General features: G+C 37.5%; 1 protein-coding gene across 11 annotated transcripts in view; it reads left to right on the forward strand.

Annotated features, from left to right (window-relative positions):
* The window catches only part of DLG2 (discs large MAGUK scaffold protein 2), a 2233668-nt gene that overhangs the window by 479608 nt on the left and 1728277 nt on the right, over window positions 1-25783 (forward strand). The gene's annotated exons all lie outside the window — the stretch shown is intronic.

Below are 25783 nucleotides of genomic sequence, written 5' to 3' on the forward strand. Positions count from 1 at the left end.
ACAGAATTTTCAAGTGCCTTAGAAACAAACAGGTACTATGTCATTATTTCTGTGTAGCAAATGGAAGGCTTAAATGCAGAGGAACTAAGAACAGTGCACGAATTGTAAGGCTGGGAACAGATTCTGGACACCCTGCCTGTCCTTCAGTGAACTCACTCCGCTATGCTGTGCTCTGAATAAGTGAAGAAAGTGACTGATTCATATGATTTTCTCTTATACATACATTGCCTGATAGAAAGGACAGTGGTTCCTCTGGGAACTGTGTGTGCTGTAGCTGACAGTTTGCATGTCATGAAATAATTTGTGTGCGATGAAGACAAAAAGTTCAGAAGTTCCTTTTGAGACATTCCCCTCATTTGACCCACCTTGCAGGCAGTGTAAAGTGATATGTGGAACTCTTTAATAAGTACCCTCTTCTTTTGTTGAGGTGCAGGCTTCTGAAAGGCGCAGCTGCACTATCATAGCATGACTGATGACTGTGTTAAAAGGCAGTAGGTCTGGGGTAGCCTGCTTCTCATACAGATTGTGTGAGAAAACGGAAGCATGTCTCTGTCTTTTTTTATCTGTGGAAGATGAGATGGTGGGGTCACCTTTAATGAAGGAGAGATGATGGTGCTAAATTTTGGAGGCATTTTTGCAGTGTGGAGGCAGCCGAGACTTGCTCAAGACTCAGAGAATAAAAATGTCACACTTTTGTGAGCAGATGGTCAGAAGGGAGTGTATGCTTAGGGACTCTGCTGATGCCAGAGAAAAGATGGGCTTTAATAATTCTATTTCTTCATCAATCGCTGCTTTTATTGTATCCCTGATGATATTTTTTCACAATTACTGATTTATATGTCTGTTTCTCCAAGGAAATCCTGTACTCTTCAGGGTCCTAGTATACCTACATCTAGGTAAATCCCTGAGTTCGTGGTAGGAGCTCTGTGAGTGTAGATTTAATAAATACATCTTTAATCTGTTGATTTCCTCTTTGTAATAATAAGCTTCAGTAAATTTTTTTCAACCCTCATATTTCGTGCTGAAGAAGAATAAATACATGTTTTACTTTCTTAGGTGGTTTCCATTTCTGACCTTCAGGTGTCCTTTTATACTTTTTCCTTCAGAGTGTGTGTTTTGAGAAATTTTGTTTTCATACTAAACAAAATTTTGTCATTTGATTCAGCTGTATTAGGCACTGTGGTAATTGCTAACGATTAAAGATAGATAAGATAGTGATTGCATTTTATCAAACACATTCATATATTCCAGTTAATAACTGATCCTCCAGTATTCCAGCTCCAAATAAAATAAATTTGACATTATAGTTACTTTGTATAGTCTTATTGCAGGTAAATCCATTATTAGAATACTGTGTCTTATGGTTTAACAAAAGAGTTGAGCCTTCATTATTGCCTTGGAGTTGGACCATTGAGGATCTGAGAATCCCAGATTGTCTTCCTGCTGTAGGATACTAAAGATCAAATATGGAGATGACTACATTTAAGACCCTTCCTGAAGATCACGAGTCTGAAGGGCCAGCATTGAAATCTGACGTTCAGTTCTATGGTTAGGTGAGAGTGTCAAAAAGATGTTTCTTCTTGCTCCTGCTTTAGAATTGGGAGCTGCTGGTTACATAGATTTCCTTTGCCATTTACTTAAAGTAATAGTGAGTTGGACAAGAGGTTCATTTGGGTTTCTCCATATGATGTTACAGAAAAGCTTTTTGGCTAACCCAATACATCTCCTAGTGGGGCAGACACTTGCTGCAGGAATTGTGCAACCCATAGTGATTCTACTTTCTCTGTTCAGTAACTCCATTCTGCAAAGGTGGGCACCTCACGGCCATGTTTGGGCTCTCTGAGTCTATCCCGGGCCATGACTGACTCATCCAGAGCTAAATATTTGATCCTAGGTGAGCCAGTTGGATTCTGTCTCCTGGGTATCTGAAATCTGTACCAGAGAGATATGAAACTGATAGCCATCAATATTGAATCATATGAATGACAATAGTTTGGGAAAGATCCTGTGAACCTCAGTTGCTAAAATTCCTTGAACTGCCATGTATTTGCCCTTTGAGGTTTTGCTTACTCAAATCTCTCTTTGACTTTGTGAAAAGGTCCCAATAATCTGCTGATAACCAGTAAGTTACTTTTTTCCGTTATCTACTTTTTTTTTTGATAACTGTAAACTATTTTGTATTGGGCTATGACTGATTAACAGTGTTGTGGTAGTTTCAGGTGAAGCAAAGGGATTTATTGATACATGTACATATGTCCATTCTCCCCCAAACCCGCCCCCACCCCAATCCAGGTTGGCACATAACATTGAGCAGAGTTCCATGTTAGATTTTATTTTGTTTGTTTCGAAGAATTTATTGTTCTTTGATTTATTTGTAGCCAAAAAGTAAATAAAACTCCCTTAACTAATATCCCCTGGTCAGCAACATTTAGGGAGCTCCCACTAGAGCTAAAGTTGATGTAATGAATAGTAATCTCAGACAGAAAGAAGTATTCAGAATTGTGGGATTTTGATAATTTATAATAGTCCATCCATTTCAGTATTTGGTTATATACAATAGCTGGGTACATAAAAATGAGCAAGGAATAATTTGTTAATGACTTAATCCACATTCTAAAGTGAGAAGTGTGGATAGTTAACTATACAGTAATAAAAAGCATCTTTACATAACAAAACTGTATAAAATATGTAAAGTCGTTCTGGTATTAATTTTCATTTTCTCATCTCTCAAGAAATAGAGAAAATCTTAGCCTCCTGTATTTAAGAGAATGTCTTATTGGTCTCAAATGCCCCATGAACTGAAGCAGGTTTTAAATAAATTAATACATACTTGCATTCATAATAAATAGATAATTTCTGTTATCTTTGTGCATTTTGAAAATTCACTTGATTCTTTCCTACATTTCTCTCCCTATTGCCTTGTTCTTTCTTGGTGTTTCATTCTAGCATGATTATATCCTTATAATTGGGCTTTATTACCTTTTTCAGAACAGTCCTGGTCTTTGTGTGTTCATTTGCCCTCAGGTTTATTTTAAATGCAGAGCTTTTGTCACTGGTTTTTCCAAGAAAATTTATCCCTCCAAATTGCTTTGCAAATGCCTGGCAACAGCTATCTACTGCCTCAAAAATGACTTCTATTACTTCTTGCTCATTCTCTTTTGGGAGGCTCCCTTTTTTGGCACTCTACATCTCTGTAATAATGGGACCAAGAAGTATTTTTGAAGACTTTTCCTTTTAGACAGAATTACAGTGTACAGATTGTGATTCAAGCTGGATAGAAACTTTACCTCCAGTAATTATACAGAAACATGGACACATTTATAATTCCTGAATACTTGTAAGTGAAATATCTTTTCTAGTGAGAAGAGTGACAGTTTTATTGTTTACTTAACTCTCCTTGTACGGCTACATTAAACACTAGAATGATAGTCTTCCTCACCTCTGTACTTTAAATTTAGTTGGGTTGTATGCACATTGGTTTGTATGATCACAACTATGAACACAGTGATTACCTGAACCCATACCACTTATTAACAAATGAGAAGTGACCCATAGGTTCTGGGACTCAGGTGAAGACAGGCAAGTCTCTGAATCTGGAGTGAAATAGGCTAAGGATTGGTTTTTGGCAGTTGGAAATAAAGAACCTTCAGCTTGACCAGCTGCAGGAGGCTTGACCAGCTGCTACTGTTTGGGGCAGAACTCTGGTCCATTCAGTTTGACTCTGGCCTATGCATGGGTTGAGTCACCTTGAGGAATGTCCCCAAGCACAATCCTTAGTTATTAAGCATTACTCAGAAATGGCTATATTATTTTATTGATTGGACATGTGATGTATCAATACATAGAATAATTGTGTGCTTCCACACCCCTTAATTCCTGGAAATTTAAAAAGAGTATCATGAGAGGAGTTTTGAACAGCTAGGTTGAAAATAAAATCTCTGCTATTTTGGAGCTTATCATGGATATTGTTATATCTACATATCTCTATTGTTATATAATATTCACCTATAAATAGATATAGGAAATATTTTCAAAAATCATTTAAGCATTTGCAAATATTAGAGCACTGTACTCTGAATATATAAATTCTTATTTACCCATTCAAGAAGCACTTACTGAGCATATTTTATAAGTTGTAACTCACCCTTCAATTCCTCGGGATAGAACAGGGAACAATACATGTGTATAATCATTATAATGGGTAATACATGCCATATAATGGTCTTTAGTGGATGCTGAGTCAAAAAGTCATTTCCAACTCTTTCTGACCTCATGGATTGTAGCCCGCCAGGCTCTTCTATCCATGGGATTTTCCAGGCAAGAATCCTGGAGTGGGTTGCCATTTCCTTCTCCAGAGGATCTTCCTGCTCCAGGGATCGACCCCTCATCTCTTGCATTGCAGGGGGATTCTCTACCACTGAACCACCTGGATAGCCCATGGTTTATAGAAAAAACTATAAATTCTCCAAATGGCGATTTACCTCAAGATGGATTTTAGAAGAGATAAGATGCAATATTTGATAATAGTTAAGTATAAAATCTTTAGAACCGAGTAAGATTTGTTTTGGGCTTCCCTGGTGGCTCAGATGGTGAAGAATCTGCCTGCAGTGGGGTCAGCAAGAGTCAGACATGACTGAGCTACTAACACTTTTGCTGTTTTCCCTTCAAAGTTTGTGTTAAAATATGAATTCTGCCACTTACTTGCCTTTATAACCTTGAACAATTTGCTTAATCTCTCTGCGTTTACACCTGTAACAAGATATTTTGAGATTTACATGAGATAATGCATAGCAAGTGTTAATACACACCTGGCATATGGTAATTGCTTGAAAACTGGTAAAAGGAAAAAAAAAGATACGTCATTTTAGAAGAAAGTGATGGGGGATGAATTGGTGAGGGGAAGCATAAAAACGGGCAATAAATCATCATTAACTGAGGGCTCTTTATTTAGGAGGGCCCTTTCTTCTGCAGGGCTTCCCTGGTGGTCCCGATAGTCAAGAATCCTCCTGTAATGCGGGAGACATGAGTCCGATACCTGGGTTGGAAAGATGCCCTGGAGAAGGGAATGGCTACCCACTCCAGTATTCTTGCCTGGAGAACTCCATGGACAGAGGAGACTAGCAGGTTACAGTCCATGTGGTCACAGAGAGTCAGACACAACTGAGTGGCCAACACTTTCTTTTGAAAGGAATTCAGGCTGGGACATGAAGTTTCCATGAGTTAACACACAACTCTTTACGACTATAAAAAGAGAAATCTTGAAGCTCTTGAAGATAAACATTTGCCCTCTGACAGGAAAAAACTGATTATACGGAGTGTCATACTGAGATGTTTGTGTTTTGAGTAACATAAAGCCATTTTTGAAGAGTGGGGCTTATATACTCTTTTTAATTTAAAAGTATATGAACAATTTCCCTACCATGCCTCTCTAGATTATGAAAGTAATTTTTCTGTTTTATGGGAAATCAATAAAAACAGACCTTCCTCTAAGAAACCAGAGGAGATGTTCTTTTTAAGTGTTAATTGTTTCAGCATGTTCTCCCAGTCCGCCTCCCATTACCCACAGTTGGATCATACACTCTAATTGAAACCAGTTAATACAATGTGCATAAGCTCTGTTATACTAGTGTAAAGCTTTTTTTCACTTTGTTTTGGTAGCTCCTCTCTCCCCCTTTTCTTTCCTCCACAGTTCTTTGTGTGACTTCATTTTGTATACCTCCCAAATAAATACACAGACCATGGCACTAAGAAATGTCCAACCCAGTCATAAAATAAATAATGTTGTGTCTGTTTTCTGAGTGTTTGCAGAATTCTTAGGAACGCAGAACCTGCTGGGCCAACTCTGCTGCTGGGAAATTACACCCAGGATGGCTTTGGTGGGTACTGTCTTCCAAAGATTGGATATGATTTTTCTTTCTTAGGACAAGGATTTCATACTATCAGTGTTTAATTCCCTTACAGAACAAAAAGTTAGAATAAGATGATCACAGCTTTAAGAACATTATGGAAAATTGCAGAGTACAGGGCCTTTAATCGGTCTACACTGGGATTAGAGTGCATCTGGCCATAGGGGTGGTAGCCATGGAATTAGACAAGAATCCAGAGGGGAAATTATCAGCTGAAATTATTCAGCTTCAGCATCAGTCCTTCCAATGAATATTCAGGACTGATTTCCCTTAGGATGGACTGGTTGAATCTCCTTGCAGTCCAAGGGACTCTCAAGAGTCTTCTCCAACATCACAGTTCAAAAGCATCACTGCTTTGGTGCTCAGCTTTCTTTATAGTCCCAACTCTCATATCATACATGACTACCGGAAAAATCATAGCTTTGACTAGATGGACCTTTGTTGGCAAAGTAATGTCTCTGATTTTTAATATGCTGTCTAGGTTGGTTATAGCTTTTCTTCCAAGGAGCAAGCATCTTTTAATTTCATGGCTGCAATCACTATCTGCAGTGATTTTTGAGCCCCCCAAAATAACGTCTCTCAGTGTTTCCATTGTTTCCCCATCTATTTGCCATGAAGTGATAGGACCAGATGCCATGATCTTAGTTTTAAAAATGTTGAGCTTTAAGCCAACTTTTTCACTCTCCTCTATTACTTTGATCAAGAGGCTCTTTAGTTCTTCTTCACTTCCTGCCATAAGGGTGGTGTTATCTGCATATCTGAGGTTATTGATATTTCTCCCAGCAACTTTGATTCCAGCTTGTGCTTCCTCCAGCCCAGTGTTTCTCATGATGCATGTCAGTTAAATGCATAAGTTATATGCATAATGCATATAAGTTAAATAAGCAGGGTGACAATATACAGCCTTGAGGTACTTCTTTCCCAATTTGGAACCAGTCTGTTATTCTATGTCCAGTTTAGGGCCTTCACATTCACCTAACCCTTCCTACCTTATCTTTTTATAACATGCAGCCAAGAATCTGATAGATCACACAGAATTAATATAAATCCTTATGACAGTTCTTCCTATGTGTGTTTGGAATTTTTTGTTGTTGTTTCCATCAGTGTTTTTATTTTTTCACAGATTTACTGAAATATAATTCACACACTGTAACAATTCAGCAATTTAAAGTACACAATTCAGTGATTTCAGTACATTCACAGAGTTGTACTACTCGACTACCAATTTTAGAACATTTTCATGTCTTTAAAAGAAACCCCAAGCCCATTAGCAGTCACCCCTATTCCTTTTGTCTTCAGCTCCTGGCAATCACTAGTCTGCTTTCTATCTCTATGAATTTGGTTATTCTAGACATTTCCTATAAATGGAATTATAAAATATATGGCCTTTTTTGACAAGATTATTTCACTTATAGTATTTCCAAGGTTCATCCATGTTGTAGCGTGCGTCAGTTCCTTATTCCTTTGTCTTAGTGAATAGTGTTTCATTATATGGACATACTACATCTTGCTTATCTATTCATCAATTGGTAGACATTTGTGTGGTTTGTCTTTTTTTCAGTATTGTGAACAATGCTGCCATGAGTATTCACATGCAAGTTTTTGTATGGACATATTTCTTTAGTTCTCTTGAGTATATACCTAGGAGAAGAATGATTGCCTTGTATGGTAACTGTGTTTAACTTTTTGAGGAACTGCCAGATTGTTTTGCAGAGCTGTTTTACCCTTTTATATTCCTACCAGCAATGTATGAAGGTTCAGTTGTCCACATCCTCATCAGCATTTGTTCTTACCTTTCCTTTTTATTGTAGTTTTCCTAGAGTTTATAAAGTAGTATCTCATTGTGGTTTGGGTTTTGCAGCTCTCTAATGATTAGTGATGTGCTGAGCATCTTTTCATGTACTTTTGAGCTATTCATTTGTCTTTGGAGAAATGTCTAAGTTGTTTACTTATTAAGTTTGTTTCTTTTTTTTTTCTTTTTGGTCTTTAGGTCTTTTATAAGAGTTCTCTATATGTTCTTGCTACTAGTACATTATTTTATATATGATTTGCAGGTATTTTGTACTATCCCATGGTTTGTCTTTTTACTTTTTGATTGCATCATTTCAAGCCAAAAAAATTTAAATAGATGAAATCCAGTTTACTCTTTTTCATGACACCTGTCATATCTAAGGAGGCTTCATGTAACAAGGTCACAAAAACTTACTCCTGTATTTTCTTCTAAAAATTTTATAGTTTTAGCTCTTACCTTTAGGTCTATGACCTATTTCTAGTTAATCTTTATGTATATTTGTATATGGCTAGCCAAGTGTCCCTGAACCATTTGTTGAAAAGTATTTTATTTCCCCACTGAACTGCCATTACATCCTTGTTGAAAATCAATTGATTGTTAATGTAAAGGTTTATTTTTGGATCTTCAATTCTATTCCATTGATTTATATCCTTTTCCAGTTCTATACTGTCTTGATTACTCACTTTGTAGTAAGTTTGAAACTGAGAAGTGTGCATCTTCAGTTCTGTTCTTCTCTCAAGATAGTTTTGGATATTTGGGGTCCGTTGCATTTTTATACGAATTTGGAATAAGCGTGTCAGTTTACAGAAGGGCCATCTGGGATTTTGAGAGCGATTGCTCTGAGTCTGTAGGTTAATTTGGGGACTGCTGCCATCGGAACAGTGCTAAATTTTCTGACCCAGTGCTGCTTTACTCTTTATTTAGGTCTTTAATTCCTTCCTACAGTGTTTTATAGTTTTCAATGTACCAGCTTTTGCAGTTTTTTGTTAAATTTGTTACCAAACATTTTATTATTTGTTATGCTATAAAATGTTTGTTTCCTTAATTTCACTTTCAAATTCTTCATTGCTAGTGTATGGAAGTACAATAAATTATTTACTTATTGTTTGTGTACCCTGTAATATTGTTAAACATCTTTGTTCTAATAGCTTTTCAGTGAATTCCTTAGAAATTTCTGTATGCAAGATCATGTTATCTGCAAAAAGGGATAGTGTTGCTTCTTCCTTTGCAATATGGATGCTTTCTATTTCATTTTCTTGCCTTGGCAAGAATATTCAGTACAATATTGAATAAAATTGGGACAAGCAGACATTCTTGTCTTGTTCTTGCTTTTAGGGGAAAGTTCAGTGTTTCATTATTAAATATATTATTAGCTGTGGGATTTTTATAGATGGCTTTTATCAGCTCAAGGAAGTTCCCTCTGAGTCCTAGTTTGTTGAGTGTTTTATCTTGAAAGAGGGATTTTGTTTATTTGTGTGTTTGTTTTGATATTTGTTTTAATACTTAAAATTTTCATGTGCTGTAAGAATGCCTTGACTGTCTATTGAGAACACTATGCAAAACTTTTCTAGGATTCCTGAAAGTACAGTCTACCTACTCATTGTCTACACCTGACTTTGCCAAAGGATAGCTCTTCCCTTATTTGACAGGTAAGAAAACTGATGCCCAGAGAGGTGAAATATTTTTTTGGCCTTGCAAAAAAATATTTTTTGGTATTTTTAGTACCCAATCTGATGCTATTTCTGACATAATTCACTGTCTCTCCTGAGCAAATATATTCTCTTGAGTTTGCTGTGAATAGTTCAGTTCAGTTCAGTCACTCAGTCATGTCTGACTCTTTGCAACCCCATGGAATGCAGCACGCCAGGCCTCCCTGGTCCATCACCAACTCCCGGAGTTTACTCAGACTCATGGCCATTGAGTTGGTGATGCCATCCAACCATCTGTGAACAATAATGAATTCAAAAGAGACTGGTTTTTTAGTATCTGTGCCTTATGTCATGAAAGGTGCCACCTGGATTCTGTATATTGAATGCTGGGTAGCACAGCATTGCTGGACATCTATATTGGCAGCCACAGTAGCACATTTGAAAGTCTTTCTTCACAGCACCAGTGGGACGTCTATTCTCATATGACTTATTTGGAGAAGAACACCACGTAGATAACTACTATATAGAAAGTTATAATAAACCTGACCATTTAGGAATTTAGTTATGTCCTTCCATTCAGAGCTAATGAAATTTTAATAATGGATTTTCTTTAAAAGGATTTCCAGGATCTAGCTTTCTTTTTCTCGGTTTCATCATTTGACATAAGAATTAAATATGAAATTTTCTCTCAGAGATCATTCCATGATCTATAAGCTTCAAGGTTGTTTGTCACAGGCTTGTAGAGGGATGCTAATATAGAATATGGTGCTTCAATTATTTATAAATGATTAAGAGCAGTGCTGTGATAGGTCTATGTATTTTCTAATTCAGGGGCTTTTTCTCTGTGTCCAGAAAAGCCCCTGGAAAATTTTTTTGTTCCCTCTGACATCGACTTAAGGAACCTTCAGCTGTATCTGCTGAGCAATATTTTTTTTACTTAGTATCCAATAACCTCAATTATGTAGTATAAACTGAGAATCATCTGGAAGTAAATACCATGTTGAAGTCAACTAAACCAATATTTCAAAGCTCACAGCTCACTTACAGGGCACCTACCTGTTTGTGACCTCACTGTGTGAGCTTCTTATTATTTCTCAGGCACCTGTGTTTGAACAAGAGAGACCCATTACACCTTTTTTTCTGAGCCTATTTAGATACATTTCTAATAATCCTGGCTGATTGAATACTGGAGTAGATAGCCTTTCCCTTCTCCAGGAGATCTTCTCAATCCAGGGATCATACCCAGGTCTCCTGCGTTGCAGGCAGATTCTTTACCAGCTGAGCCACAAGGGAAACCCTAATAATCCTGGCTACATACTATCTAAACCTTTAGAAGGTCCAGATAATTTGAACAGGTATATGGAAATTCAGGAGAAAGCATTAATAAAGCCTGGTATATTAGGATCCATGGGGGGTGGCAGACAACAGAGAGGAAAGAAGTGAACATTAAGTATGAGCAGAAGCCCTTAAACTGTGAGGTAGCTGAGTGGTGGGGCCCGGGTTCTTTGCAACTTGATATTTTAACTGACGTTCACAAATGTTGGCCAGGAGTCAAAATATAAAAGCATAAAATTATATCCAATGATTTTTTTGGCGGGGGTGGAGAAGAATTACCTTTGTGACTTCTAACAGCAGTTACTGAAACATTTGCAAATTTAAAAAAATGTCCAAAATACATAAATGTATTATGCTGCAAAGGATAAACTTTAATTATCTGGTAGATTCATGTTTGAAAACACCTCTTTCTTTGATAGTTTTGATTGATGAGCAGAGAGCTGGCATGCTCCAATGTGTACACACTGTCAGGGCCGTGGATTCTTCTCTTCTTAAGGAGTTGAGTTAGTCATTTGAGTTTGTGGTGGAGGCAAAGGTGGTATTGAGGGAGTCAGGGAGACTGACAGTGGAACAGGGAGCCCTGGTGGTAAGTGAAAGATTTGCCGTGGGTTTTCTAGTGTCACTGATTTTAGCAGTGTAAGATATTGGCACGTGTTGGCATTACATGAGCTTCTCAGTGTAGGTAGCATTCTTCCTATTGAACTTTGCCTTCATTACTTAAGGAAGCAGTGCTAGTTACATAGTAACGGGGTCATGAGTATTGGAGGCAGGAAGAGCTTGAGATCTCCTTTCTCTCACTAGCCGTTTGAACTTCAGTAAGCACTTCAACAACTCTTTGTCTCCCTTACCTCATAGGTGAAGTAAGAACAGTAAATAGATCCCTACCTTGTAAGACTATTTTCAGAATTAAAGACAATATATGCGATATGCCTTAATTAGTGTCTACTATGTTAGCACGTAGTAGGCACTAAAATGCATGTTGATTTTGTTATTATTATGGCACCTGTTTTCAGCACGGTAGAATTCTGAAAACAGTTACAGCTTGAGATCTATATTTACCCCACCAAGGCATTTGAGCAGTTAACTTTCCACAGGAGGACCTATTTTCATCTTACCTCAGATTTTAGATGTAATTGAAAGGTATAGAGTTTGAATATTTAAATGAGAAAATTTCATTTTAAAAAGCATAAAGGTTTGATTTTTTGACAGTGATTTCTAATACGATTTCTATGTCTTTGAAAGTTGTTTGTGAATTCAGTACCATTGCTATATTATTTTTTGGCCACTTGAATTCCTAAAAAGTATGATGAGAGAATGGGCTTCAGCACTGCGGGGTGAAGGTGCCTCTAAAACATGCATGACTGGTTGGGTTGTGGAGTGCTGTCTCATGCAGTTACGATGGAATCTCCCTTCCTTTTCCAGTAACAAGGTAAATGAGTATCTTATGAACTCTTCTGGGTTCCTTTCCCTAGCTATCATATTATCCCCTTTAATTGATGTTTTTAGATCACGTGGAACAAATAGAGACATTATCAAGTATTGATTTGGGTATTGGTGCTGTTCATAAACCATCTAGTTATGAGTCATGGATGACAGCTCTTCCAAGTGAATAATCCTACCTTGAGGACCTCATACTGCACACATCTCCTTGAAGGAACTTCTCCTACAACAGTGTTCAGGGGATGGGTATATTGCACAAGTTTAAATGAAGGCCATACAACACATGAACAGGAGGGCACTCCATGTAGTGATGCTTATAGGCTTTTAAAAATATTTGTTCTTTGTGTATTTTTTGTACATTAAAAATTATTTATTGGGCTTCTCTGGAGGCTCAGATGGTAAAGAATCTGCCCAAAATGCGAGAGATCCAGATTTGACCCCTGGGTAGAGAGGATCCCCTGGAGAAGGGCAAGGTTACCCACTCCAATATTCTTGCCTGGAGAATTCTGTGGGCAGAGGAGCCTGGTGGGCTACAGTCCATGGGGTCACAAAGAGTTGGACATGACACAGACAAATTATTTTTCATGAATCTAGAAATCCGAGGATATAACAACAAAATGTTATTTAAATAATTGAATTACACAAAGAAGATATGAAGGTGTTTTTGTCGAAGACTTTGTTACACCTGCTTACCATCCTGACTCTCTGTGCTGCTCTTCTGATTGTGCTTGTCCGCTGCTCAGACTTGCCTCATTAGATTTAGCCCCAGGGAGTCAAAACAGGGGGAGCGATTCTGTGAGGCCACGTCAGTGACAGCAGCCAGCTCCCTACGTCCACTGCAGAACGGGGGTCAGTGACAAATTTCTTGAAGCAGCCTCCAGCGACTTCGGGTCTCTGTGGACTTGTTCACATGTTTGGACAAACTTGGCCTGGAGAAAAGTTTTAACGGTGCTTGACACAGAAATGGAACATTAATTGCTGCAGCTCCTCAAGGAGGTCTTGTTGACAGCAGGCAGCATAGTCCCCTGACGGCCTCATACAAACAGCCCCTCCCAGCCTGGATTAATGGACTGGCTTTAGCAACAAAAGGTACAACAAATGCATCTAATCAAAACCCTAAACCTAAGCATGGTTGAAGGAGGTGGCACAGGAGCTGATTTCATAAAAACCACTCTTCCTTTATAGCAATGAGAGAAAATGTATATAAACATTTGAGTTCTTCATTTACTGACCCATATGTTTTCAACCAACTCAGAACAAACACCTCATTTAAAAAATCAATGCCATTCAAGTTTGGATTGGCTAAATCTCCCAACCACGGGGAAAGAAATGCTAACTGATCTCGAGGGCTATTTTAGATCGCATTTTGGTGAAGTAAAAAATGTACATAATTTAATATCCACAGCTTAATTAAAACATCCTATAAATATCTTCTCTCTAAATATGCTAATCCTTATGCTGTTGAAAGAATCAGTTTGTTTCTGCAATATATTTGGTCATACACCATTGTTCTTTGGATTGTGTCAGCATTTCCATTAAAAAGTCATGATCTGTTTATAACTCGGACACAGAAATGTCTTCTGAGCTAAAACTTAATGTCCAAAGTCTTCATCCAAAAGCAGTTTTCTAAAGTACACACAGAATGGAAGTTTTATGACTCTGTGAAAGCTTGAGGTCTATAGGAAGACTTATAAGCGACCAACAAAAGAATCTCATCTATTTCTGTGCATCAGGACAGCCCACAAAATCTGGGAAAGAAGCTAGGCTGTGGAAGGGAACACAACCTCTTCTGACACTGTGCTGGAGAATTGCGGTACACAGGGCTATTCTTGGTTGTACTGCTTGAAGGATAGTGGAAGGATCATGGACTCTGCCACCTCCTTTAACTGGTTAGAGTCCTGCCTTTACTGTTTACTTGATTTGGGAAATTCCTTCTGAGCCATGTGTGTGGATTGAATGAAATGACTCACAGAACTCCTGCATACCCTTCATTTTCTTCTCTTATGATTTGTGATGTTGTCTAAAACCACTGACCTGCTTTTACTCCATTGTTTGTTATTGTTGTTCAGTTGCTAAGTCATGTCTGACTCTGCGACCCCATGGACTACAGCATTATAAGCAGCTGGGCTTCCCTGTCCTTCAGTGTCTCCCAGATTTTGCTCAAACTCATGTCCATTGTGTTGGTGATGCCATCCAACCATCTCATCCTCTGTTGCCCCCTTTTCCTTTTGCCTTCAATCTTTCCCAGTATCACAGTCTTTTCCAGTGAATCAGCTGTTTGCATCAGGTGGCCAGAGTATTGGAACTTCAGCTTCAGCATCAGTCCTTGTAATGAATAGGTCACCACTGAAGAGTGTAAGGACATGTCACACAATTGTAGAGTAGGTGGAGAGTCACCTCTTTCTTCCGCATCAGTCCCTAGTTTGGGGACTGCCTTTGCTTTCTGTAGTCTTACACTATGTAGACAGGAGCCCACACTGCCCAGCAAGTCAACATGAGCAGGCATTCTTGTCAAGGAAAGCCCTTGGCAACAGAAATGTGGCCTTTTGTAGATAAAGTGAAATGTTCTCTTTACAACTGTCTATTTAAAGAGAAAACAGTTGAAAGTAAGGAAAATTTTAAATTTTCTGTTGTCAGAACTGTCCTCTTGACAAGAGCTAGTTCATTATCTGAACATGTGTTATTTAAACAAGCCTCAGTCTTCTGTACCACATCTCCATTATTTTTTAGGCTCATCAAAACCTACTTTTCCATCCGCCTTTCCTCCCTTCATTAATTGTATAAATATTTACAGAGTGCCGACTATGTCCCAGACACTGTACTGAGTCCTGTAAATTCACAGTGTGAGGAAACACACACAGCCCCTGCCCTCACGGAGGGAGCAGCAATAAATTGAAGAATCTTATAAATGAAGAGAAAGTGGTTTGAGTGAGTGCTGCAGCGGAGATGTCCGTGGTGCACTGGGAGTGCTTTTGAGGACATCCTTATGTAGAGAAGGCAGTCAAAGGAGCATTCCCTAAGGAGATGCTGCTGCTGTTCAGTTGCTAAGTCCGGTAGACGCTTTGTGACCCCACGGACTGCAACACACCTGGCTTCCCTGTTCTCTGCTCCCTCCTACAGTTTGCTCAAGTTCATGTCCACTGAGTTGGTGATGCTATCTAACCATCTAAGGGGACGCTAATTAAGCTTAAGTTTTAGGAGTAGGATCAAAATTGGGGAAGAAAGAAAAAGAGATTTATTTGGGAAAAGGGAAGCATATATACAAGGATCCTGTCTCAGAAAGGATAGGAGCTGTATAACCAGGAGGGCTGGAGGGAGAGAACACGGGGGCAGCTTGGTAAGAGAAGATTGGAAAGTAAGACAGAAGCCATCTAATATTAAGGATTTCATTGAATTATTGTAAGTAGATTGGAGAGAGAGGAGTGAAGCAAGTAACCTGGTCATATTTGAATTTTGAAATCATCACTCTCGATGTTATGTGGAGAACAGATGGCATGATGGGGGAAAAGTTGCTGGTTAAAAACAAAACAGGAAACTACTTATGAAGCTTTTATGGGAGCCCAGGTGAATGATGGTGGTAGCTTGAATTCGGGTGGTGGTGAAGATGGAGAAACAATGAACAGATATGAAATTTTTAGATATAAACATTGCAGGACATAGGTATGAATTACTTATAGGAATGATAAGAAGAAAGAAAGTCAGAGTTGACTCCCAGTTACCTGTGTTATGTGAAACAGTGGGTAGAAGTATCATTTACTGAATTTGAGAGCTCTATAAAATCTTCATTTCTGTAGGAAGATCAAGATACTCATTCTGGATAACTTAAGTGTGAAGACTTTCATTTTATTCATTTATTTAATGAAGTACAGTTGATTTATAATATATTCATTTCAGGCGTACAACATAGGGATTCAATGTTTTTATGAATCATACTCCATTTAACAGTATTATAAAATAATGACTATTTCCATGTGCAGTATAATACATACTTGTAGCTTAAACACTTAATCCATAGTCCGAACCTCTTAATTTCCTACCCCTATCTTGCTCCTCGTCCACGCTTCTGCCCCACTGGTAGCCACTAGTTTGTTCTCTAAATTCAAAGTCTGTTTCTGTTTTGTTATTCTTTTCATTTACTTTTTCAGATTTCACATACAAGTGATTAAATATTTGACTTTGTCCGACTTATTTCAATAAGCATAATGCATAACCCTCTCTATATTCATTCATGTTGTTGCAAAAGGCAGAATTTCATTCTTTTTAATGGTTCAGTAATATTGTTACATGTACATACACACATGATCACACATACCACATCTTCATCCTTTTGTCTGTTGATGAACACACAGGTTGCTTCCTTATCTTGGCTTTTGTAAATAGTGCTGTTAACAATGGGGTACATGTATCTTTTTGAATTAGTGTTTTCATTTTTTCTGGATATGTAGCTAGGGGTGGAATTGCTGGATCATATGATAGTTCTGTTTTTATTTCTTTTAAGGAACTTCTCTACTGTTTTCTTTTTTTTCCATTTATTTTTATTAGTTGGAGGCTAATTATTTTACATCATTGCAGTGGTTTTTGTCATACATTGAAATGAATTAGCCATGGATTTACATGTATTCCCCATCCCGGTCTCCCCTCCCACCTCCCTCTCTACCCGATCCCTCTACTGTTTTCCATGATAGTTACACCAATTTACATTCCTACCAACATTGTACAAGGCTTCTCCACAGTGTCTCCAACATTTGTTATTTGTAGACTTTTTGATGATAGCCATTCTGACATGTCTAAGGTGTTTTCTTATTGTGGTTTTGATTTATTTGCATTTCTCTGATTATTAGTGATATTGAATATCTTTTTTTCCATGCCTGTTAGTCATCTTTATGTATTCTTTGCAAAAGTATCTATTCTTGTCTTCTGCCCATTTTTTGATTGGGTCATTTGTTTTTGATATTGAACTGTATGAGCTGTTTACATATTTTGGATATTAACCCCTTGTTGATCATATCATTTGCAAATATTTTGTCCCATTCAGTAGGTTGTTTTGTTATTTTATTGATGATAATCCTTGGCTGCAAAAGCTTTTAAATTTAAATGTCTCATTTGTTTATTTTTGCTTTTATTTCTTTTGCCTTAAGAAACAGATCCAGAAATATACTGCTGCAGTTTATGTCACAGAGTGTTCTGCTGATGCTGTCTTCTAGGAGTTTCATGGTTTCAGGTCTTACTTTTAGGGTTTTAATCATTTGAGTTTTTTTTTTTGTGAGAAAATGTTCTAATTTAATTCTTTTACATGTACCTGTCCAATTTTTCCAGCACTGCTTACTAAAGAGATTATGTTTCTCCATTGTATATTCTTGCTTTCTTTTGACCAAGGTGCGTGGGTTTATTTCTGGGCTCTCTTTTCTATTCCATTCATCTATGTGTCTGTTTTTGTGCCAGTACCATAATGTGTGTTTTTTTAAACACATCTTTCATCTTTTTGGTTAAATTTATCCCTAACTCTTTTATTCCTTTGGTGCTGTTGTACCTGGGTTAGTTTATTTGTTTGTTTGTTTTTTTTTTGATGGTTTTTTTTTTTCAGTATATAGAAACACAACTGACTTTTTGTTTTATTGAAATATAGTTGATTTACAAGTGTTAGTTTCAACTGTAAAATGATTCACTTATATCTGAAGTGAAGTGAAGTGAAAATCGCTCAGTCGTGTCCGACTCTTTGTGACCCCCATGACTGTACAGCCCATGGAAATCTCCAGGCCAGAATACTGGAGTGGGTAGCCTATCCCTTCTTCAGTAGATCTTCCCGACCCAGGAATCCAACCGGGGTCTCCTGCCTTGCAGGCGGATTCTTTATCAACTGAGCTATCAGGGATATATCTATCTATCTATATATACATATTCTTTTTTTTACATTCTCTTCTATTGTGTTTATTCGGGCTTCCCTGATAGGACTGGTAAAGAATCCACCTTCAATGTAGCAGACTCCAGTTCGATTCCTAGGTTGGGAAGATCCCCTGGAGAAGGGAATGGCAACCCACTCCGGTATTCTTGGGCTTCCCTGGTGGTTCAGATGGTAAAGAATCCACCTGCAATGCTGGAAACTTGGGTTTGATCCCTGGGTCAGGAAGATCCCCTGGGGAAGGGAATGGCAACCCACTCCAGTATTCTTGCCTGGAGAATCCCCATGGACGGATCTATGTATCTATATATATATATGCTTTTTTTACATTTTCTTCCATTATAGGTTATTAAAAGATATTGAGTATAGCTCCCTGTGCTGTATATTTATATATAAAACATACATTAAATATACATATTAAAATATATATTTTAAATTATATATATGTGTATTTTAATCCCCAAATCTTAATTTTGTCCTTCTTTCTCCCTCTTCTTCGGTAACCATAAATTTGTTTTCTATTCTATGAGTCTATTTTTTTGTAAATAAGTCCATTTGTATTCCTTTCTTTTTTTAGATTCCACATATAAGCAGTATCATATGATATTTGTCTTTCTCTGCTTTACTTCACTTAGTGTGATAAGCTATAGGTTCATACATGTCACTGCAAATGCCATTATTTCAGTCTTTTTTGGCTGAATAATATTCCATTGTACTTGTATACCACATCTTGATCCATTCATCTGTTGATGGATATTTAGGCTGCTTCCACATCTTGACTATTGTAAATAGTGCTTCTATGAACATTGAGAGTGCATGCATCTTTTCAGATTATGTTTTTCTCTGCATGTATGCCAAGGAGTGGTTTTATAGGATTGTATGGCAACTCTATTTTTATTTTTTAAGGAATTTCCATACTATTCTCCATAGTGGCTGTCTTAGTTTATGTTCCCACCAACAAAGTAGTGGAGTCCCCTTTTCTCTACCTCCTTTCCAGCATTTGTCATTTTTTATTTTTTTTTTCTTCAGCATTTGTTATTTGTAGACTGTTTGATGATAGCTGTTCTGGCTGAGGTGAGGCGATACTTCATTGTCGTTTTGATTTGCATTTCTCTGATCATTAACAGTGTTGAGCATATTTTCATGTGTCTATTGGCCACCTGTATGTCTTCTTTGGAGGAATATCTTTGTAGATCTCCTGCCCATTTTTTTTTTATTTTTTAAATTGAGCTTCATGAGCTGTTTGTATATCTTAGAGATTAATCCCTTGTCAGTTTCATTGTCTGCAAATATTTTCTTGTATTCTGTATGCTGTCTTTTTATTTTGTTCATGATTTTGTTTGCTGTGCAGAATATTTTTAGTTTAAATAGAGCTTAGTAGAGTATAAGAAGGAGGTCACTGATAGAGTAGTTTCAATAAAGTAGTTGGTGTTGAGGAAGGTTTGGAAAATAGGATGTTTACAATATATGCTTTAGGCTAATAAAATCTTGTGCTTCATTGAAAAATGCTGATGGAAGGTGTTATTAGAGTGAGAGTTAAATATGTAAGAGAGAAAGCCTAATCACTATAAATGTTTCCTGAGGAGCTGGAGATGGATGAGATCCATAGCCAGTGTGCTGCGGTTGATCTCTAGTCTGTAAGTGCATGTGCTTACATATCATGTACACAGATATTACTATGTGTACATGTGTATGGTGGGAAGCTGAGAAAAACTCAGTTTGATGGTTTCTGTTTCCTGTGTGAAATAGAAAGTGAGTAATCAGTTTCTTTGCTGAGAGTGAGAGGAGAGGTGGAGAGAAGAGTATCAAATGTTGAAACTGTCACTACAGAGAATGGGAGGATGACTAACCAGAGAGGGGAAATGAGACTGCCTAGAGTTCCTTCGGAGTGCAAGTAAAAGTTTACTCCTCTAAGGAGAGTGCTCTCTGACCAAGCCCACTCTGCACAGTGATCACTGTTTTGAACTCACAGCTCTTATACTACAGAGGCAGCCTTGATCACATCATACCAACCGACTAGTCACATATTGGATGATTCTCTGACTCTTTCTTGCATGCGTGTCTAATCTCTGCAACAGAAGAGGGTGACTCAAGGGCACAAAACATGGCTCCTCAATACCTAGTAGAATACTGTGCATGTAATAAGGATTATTAAAGCTTATAAATCTAAAGGGGATTATTAAGCATGTGTCAAATATGGATAGTCTATACTGTGACCTCAGAACAAAGACATGAGTCCTTGTTTTATGTACGGTTTTATGTAATAAAATATAGAGATGGTCATCCCCACCTTTTTCAATGAAAACATGAGTTCTTTTTATCCTTGAAGACTTGGTCTAAGAATTGTCACTTTGAAGCCTCTCCCAGCCTTCAAGTACTGTCGTTGATTCCCACCAGAGTTATTATAGCATTTTTCACACTGAAGAACATTTCAATGTTCATATGATTCTCTTTCCCATTGGTCTGATTACTTGTCCAAAGTAGCTGAATCTTACTTAGCTTTCATTTCCCAAAGACTTGCTTAGGGCCTTGTATATACAAGATGCTCATTAGAAGTTCTTGAAATTGAAATGCATGGAATTCAAAAGAGGAACACAACAGAAATCAATATTGATTCTCATGATTAACTTCAATTCCAGGAAGACCTATTTCTCTTTCAATTCTCTCTCTTACCATTTACCAAGTTGCTTAAACCAGGATTTGAGAATTTCCTTTGATTATTCCTGTTTTGTCACCTTCCATATTCAATCCATCATCATTCCAGTAAAATCTACCTCCAAAATATTTCTAGAATTCAGTTCTTCAACTTTGCTGATCCCATCAGTGTCTAAGCCACTATAATCTTACTTGGACTACAAAAATTTAATTTGATATTTCATGTTCATCTTCTCCTCCCCCAACCAGCTAATATTCACACATCAGCTAAAATAATCTGAAAAAAATGCAGTTCTGATTATCTCAGCTCCCCTTCCACACTCAAAACCTTTTAATGGCTTTCCACTGCACTAATGATGTATTTCAGACTCCGTAATGCATTGTCAGGTCCTTGCATAGTGCTGCTTTTGCCTGTCTCCAGTTCACAGTATGACAGTCTTTCCCTCACTTACTGGCTCTAGCTACAATGCTACTTCTTCTTTTCTTTCTTTCTTTTTTTTTTTTTTTTCTTTTTTAAGAAGGCTCCAATGGCTTCCTGCCTAAGAAACTTGGTCATCACTGTTTCGTGTATCCAGTACATTCTTTTACACTTATCTACTAGCTCCTCTTGGTCTTTATATTTCAACTTCAGTTCAGTTCAGTTGCTCAGTTGTGTCCGACTCTTTGCGACCCCATGAACTGCAGCACACCAGGCCTCTCTGTCCATCACCAACTCCCGGAGTTCACCCAAACCCATGTCCAAACATTACTTTTTCAGAGATGTCGTCTCCTTCCTGGGTTTCTCCTGGGGAATTTCTCTCTCTCTCTACTACTATTTACTTACCGTTTTTCTTCATAAACCCTTATCACAATTTCTGTATTATTTGCTTCCTTGTTTATTATATTATAAATTGTAAGCTCTATAACAGACAGGAATTTGTCTATTCTATTTAATTTGTCTATTCTATTTACTGTAGTATATTTGTGACATAGAGTTCATTATATATTTGAATGAGGAACAAATGCCTGGATGCATCTAATGAGTTTATAAGAATGAATGAATGAATGCGTAAATGAATAAATTAGGCAGAATAAGACAGCTTGATACACAGGGTTATTGAAGGGATGACATATGTTAGAAATGAACACAAAGAAGTTTGGAGAGCAAATTATTTGTTATTATTTAGTATTTACATGTTAAGTTTACCAAATCCTGGATGACTTCTTTGCTTCATATTTTAGTTTGCTTTTGTGCTGTGAATAAAGATTTAGAGCATTTTTCAGTATAGATTTTCTTGTCATTCTTGCTCAGAAGCGGGCTATTGATATGCCATAGTAAATTAATTGAAACAAATTTCAAAGGTCAAACGTTATGACCTTTGGATGATTTGTGTATTTGTGTGTGTGTGCACATGGTAATGCATACTATTAAAGTTAAGATGTGTACATCTTACAGAAAAGTGTGATGTGCCTTTTCTTTTTGATTGTGGAGTGCATGCGTGGAGTGCTATTTTAGCTTAATTGAATTGTTTATCTTTAGACAGTGAGATAGTAAGAGCTACTATGTCTTCATGACAAGTAATATTTGGTATTATTGTTTCTCTTGGTTTTTCTTTCTTCACTCAATTCTTCATTTCTTTTTTGTGGTCTGTATTTGCTTTTGCTTTGAAATTTCATATCAAAGGCCACCTAATGTAATATTTTTATCAAAAAGCTAATAATTTTCTCGTTCTTCTTAACTATTGTTTCTCATCCTGTGTTCTATAAACTAAGGATTCTTGAGGATAGCTTACATGACCAATACAATTTTATGCATGGTATAAGAAGTGGAGGAAAATCCTAACAAAAGTAGATAAGTGACTTCTACTCAATTATGCTAAAAATAGGTTCAAATTTATTATAATTGATGAATTCCAGAATCTTGATTCTGCTGATTTACACTATAGCCTGAATTAGACCTCAACTATGAGGAGAATGTCAGAATTATGGAAATGCAGGCAGTTAGATGTAACATACTTTGATGAATTAAAAGCACATAGCTGGATAAGGGTATTATTTTCTCTTGTCTTAAAGGCACAAGATTTTTTGACCAAGGCATTATGAAATAGAAAATACTCATGATTTGTTTCAAGTATAGTTTTTCTCTCTGCAGCCCAGTCATACAAAATTCACAATAATGCACATGAGACTTTTCACTCATTCAGTAGACATATATAAATTACGTGTTATAACAAAGGACGTTTTAAGGAAGGCAGTGTAGTAAAGTGTTTTAAGAGCACTGACTTTGGAGTCGTAGTTCAAATTCTTCTTAGCTGTGACCTTGAACCTATTCAGTTCAGTTGCTCAGTCGTGTCCAACTCTTTGCAACTCCATGAATCGCAGCATGCCAGGCCTCCCTGTCCATCACCAACTCCCGGAGTTTACCCAGACTCATGTGCATTGAGTCGGTGATGCCATCCAGCCATCTCATCCTCTGTCATCTGCCTCTCCTCCTGTCTTCAATCTTTCCCAACATGAGGGTCTTTTCAAATGAGTCAGCTCTACGCATCAGGTGGCCAAAATGTTGGAGTTTCAGCTTCAATATCAGTCCTTCCAATAAACTCCCAGGACTGATCTCCTTTAGGATGGACTGGTTGGATTTCCTTGCAGTCCAAAGGACTCTCAAAGTCTTCTCCAACACCACAGTTCAAAGGCATCAATTCTTCTGTGCTCAGCTTTCTTTATAGTCCAACTCTCACATCCATACATGACCACTGGAAAAACCATAGCCTTGACTAGATGAACCTTTGTTGACAAAGTAATGTCTCTGTTCTTTAATATGCTGTCTAGGTTGGTCATAAGTTTCCTTTCAAGGAGTAAGCATCTTTTAATTTCATGGCTGCAATCACCATCTGCAGTGATTTTGGAGCCCAAAATAATAAAGTCTGACACTGTTTCCCCATCTATTTCCCATGAGGTGATGGGACCAGATGCCATGATCTTTGTTTTCTGAATGTTGAGCTTTAAGCCAACTTTTTCACTCTGCTCTTTCACTTTCATCAAGAGCCTCTTTAGTTCTTCTTCACTTTCTGCCATAAGGGTGGTGTCATCTGCATACCTGAGGTTACTGATATTTCTTCCAGCAATCTTGATTCCAGTTTGTGCTTCTTCCAGCCCACTGTGTCTCATGATGTACTCTGCATATAAGTTAAATAAGCAGGGTGACAATATACAGCCTTGACGTACTCCTTTTCCTATTTGGAACCAGCCTGTTGTTCCATGTCCAGTTCTAGCTGTTGCTTCCTGACCTCCATACAGGTTTCTCAAGAGGCAGGTCAGGTGGTCTGGTATTCCCATGTCTTTCAGAATTTTCCACAGTTTATTGTGATCCACAGTCAAAGGCTTTGGCATAGTCAAGAAAGCAGAAATAGATGTTTCTTCTGGAACTCTCTTGCTTTTTCGATGATCCAGCGAATGTTGGCAATTTGATCTCTGGTTCCTCTGCCTTTTCCAAAACTAGCTTGAACATCAGGAAGTTCACAGTTCACGTATTGCTGAAGCCTGGCTTGGAGAATTTTGACCATTACTTTACTAGCGTGTGAGATGAGTGCAATTGTGTGGTGGTTTGAGCATTCTTTGGCATTGCCTTTCTTTGGGATTGGAATGAAAACTGACATTTTCCAGTCCTGTGGCCAGTGCTGAGTTTTCCAAATTTGCTGACATATTGAGTGCAGCACTTTCACAACATTATCTTTCAGGATTTTAAATAGCTCAACTGGAATTCCATCACCTCCACTAGCTTTGTTTGTAGTGATGCTTCCTAAGGCCTGCTTAACGTCACAGTCCAGGATTTCTGGCTCCTGTGAGTGATCACACCATTGTGATTATCTGGGTCTTGAAGATCTTTTTTGTACAGTTCTTCTGTGTGTTCTTTCCACCTCTTCTTAATATCTTCTGCTTCTGTTAGAGCCATACCATTTCTTCCTTTATTGTGCCCATCTTTGCATGAAATGTTCCCTTGGTATCTCTAATTTTCTTGAAGAGATCTCTAGTCTTTCCCATTCTATCATTTTCCTCTATTTCTTTGCATTGATCGCTGAGGAAGGCTTTCTTATCTTTCCTTGCTATTCTTTGGAACTCTGCATTCAAATGGGTATATCTTTCCTTTTCTCCTTTGCTTTTTGCTTCCCTTCTTTTCACAGCTATTTGTAAGGCCTTCTCAGGCAGCTGTTTTGTTTTTTTGCATTTCTTTTTCTTGGAGATGATTTTCTTGATTCCTGTCTCCTGTACAATGTCACGAATCTCCATCCATAGTTCATCAGGCACTCTGTCCATCAGATCTAGTCCCTTAAATCTATTTCTCACTTCCACTGTATAGTCATAAAGGATTTGATTTCGGTCATACCTGAATGGTCTAGTGGTTTTCTCCACTTTCTTCAGTTTCAGTCTGAATTTGGCAATAAGGATTTCATGATCTGAGCCACAGTCAGTTCCTGGTCCTGTTTTTGCTGACTGTATAGAGTTTCTCCATCTTTTGCTGCAAAGAATATAATCAATCTGATTTCGTTGTCCATGTCCATGTGTAGAGTCTTCTCTTAAACTTGTAGTTAATCTTTTATGTAATTTTATTAATTCACCTATGTGATAAGTTTTATGAAAGTGTTAAGAAGATGGAAAGAAAATACTTTCTTCACATTGAGGCAATTAAATTGCATTACATAAAACTCTTAACATAGATCCTGGCATGAATAAGTACTTGATAAACCATAACTCCTAGCCTAGTTCATTTGCTTATTCCTATTTTTTAAATAGATATAGTTATTTTAGGAAAGGTAACATTTCATGGTAAGATCATAATTATAAAATTTAAATTAAATAATTTTGATGTAGATATAGATGAAAAAATGTATTGAGGAGATGCATAAGACAAGGTAGTGGAAGATGACCACCCTGTCCCGCTGATAGGAGAGCACTTGGTACTCTGAAAGGCAGCCATTTTGCTCTTGACTCTAATATTGAACCCAAACTTGCAACCAGATATTATGCCCATTAGTCCTTGTTATTTTGTCTATACAAACACAGTCTATTCATGATCCATGAAGGCCTGCAGGAGCCTGCAGTAGCATGGCATAGCAAGGAACTGCATGTT

The sequence above is a fragment of the Odocoileus virginianus genome, chromosome 28 (assembly GCF_023699985.2).
Source record: "Odocoileus virginianus isolate 20LAN1187 ecotype Illinois chromosome 28, Ovbor_1.2, whole genome shotgun sequence".
NCBI classification, from domain to species: domain Eukaryota; kingdom Metazoa; phylum Chordata; class Mammalia; order Artiodactyla; family Cervidae; genus Odocoileus; species Odocoileus virginianus.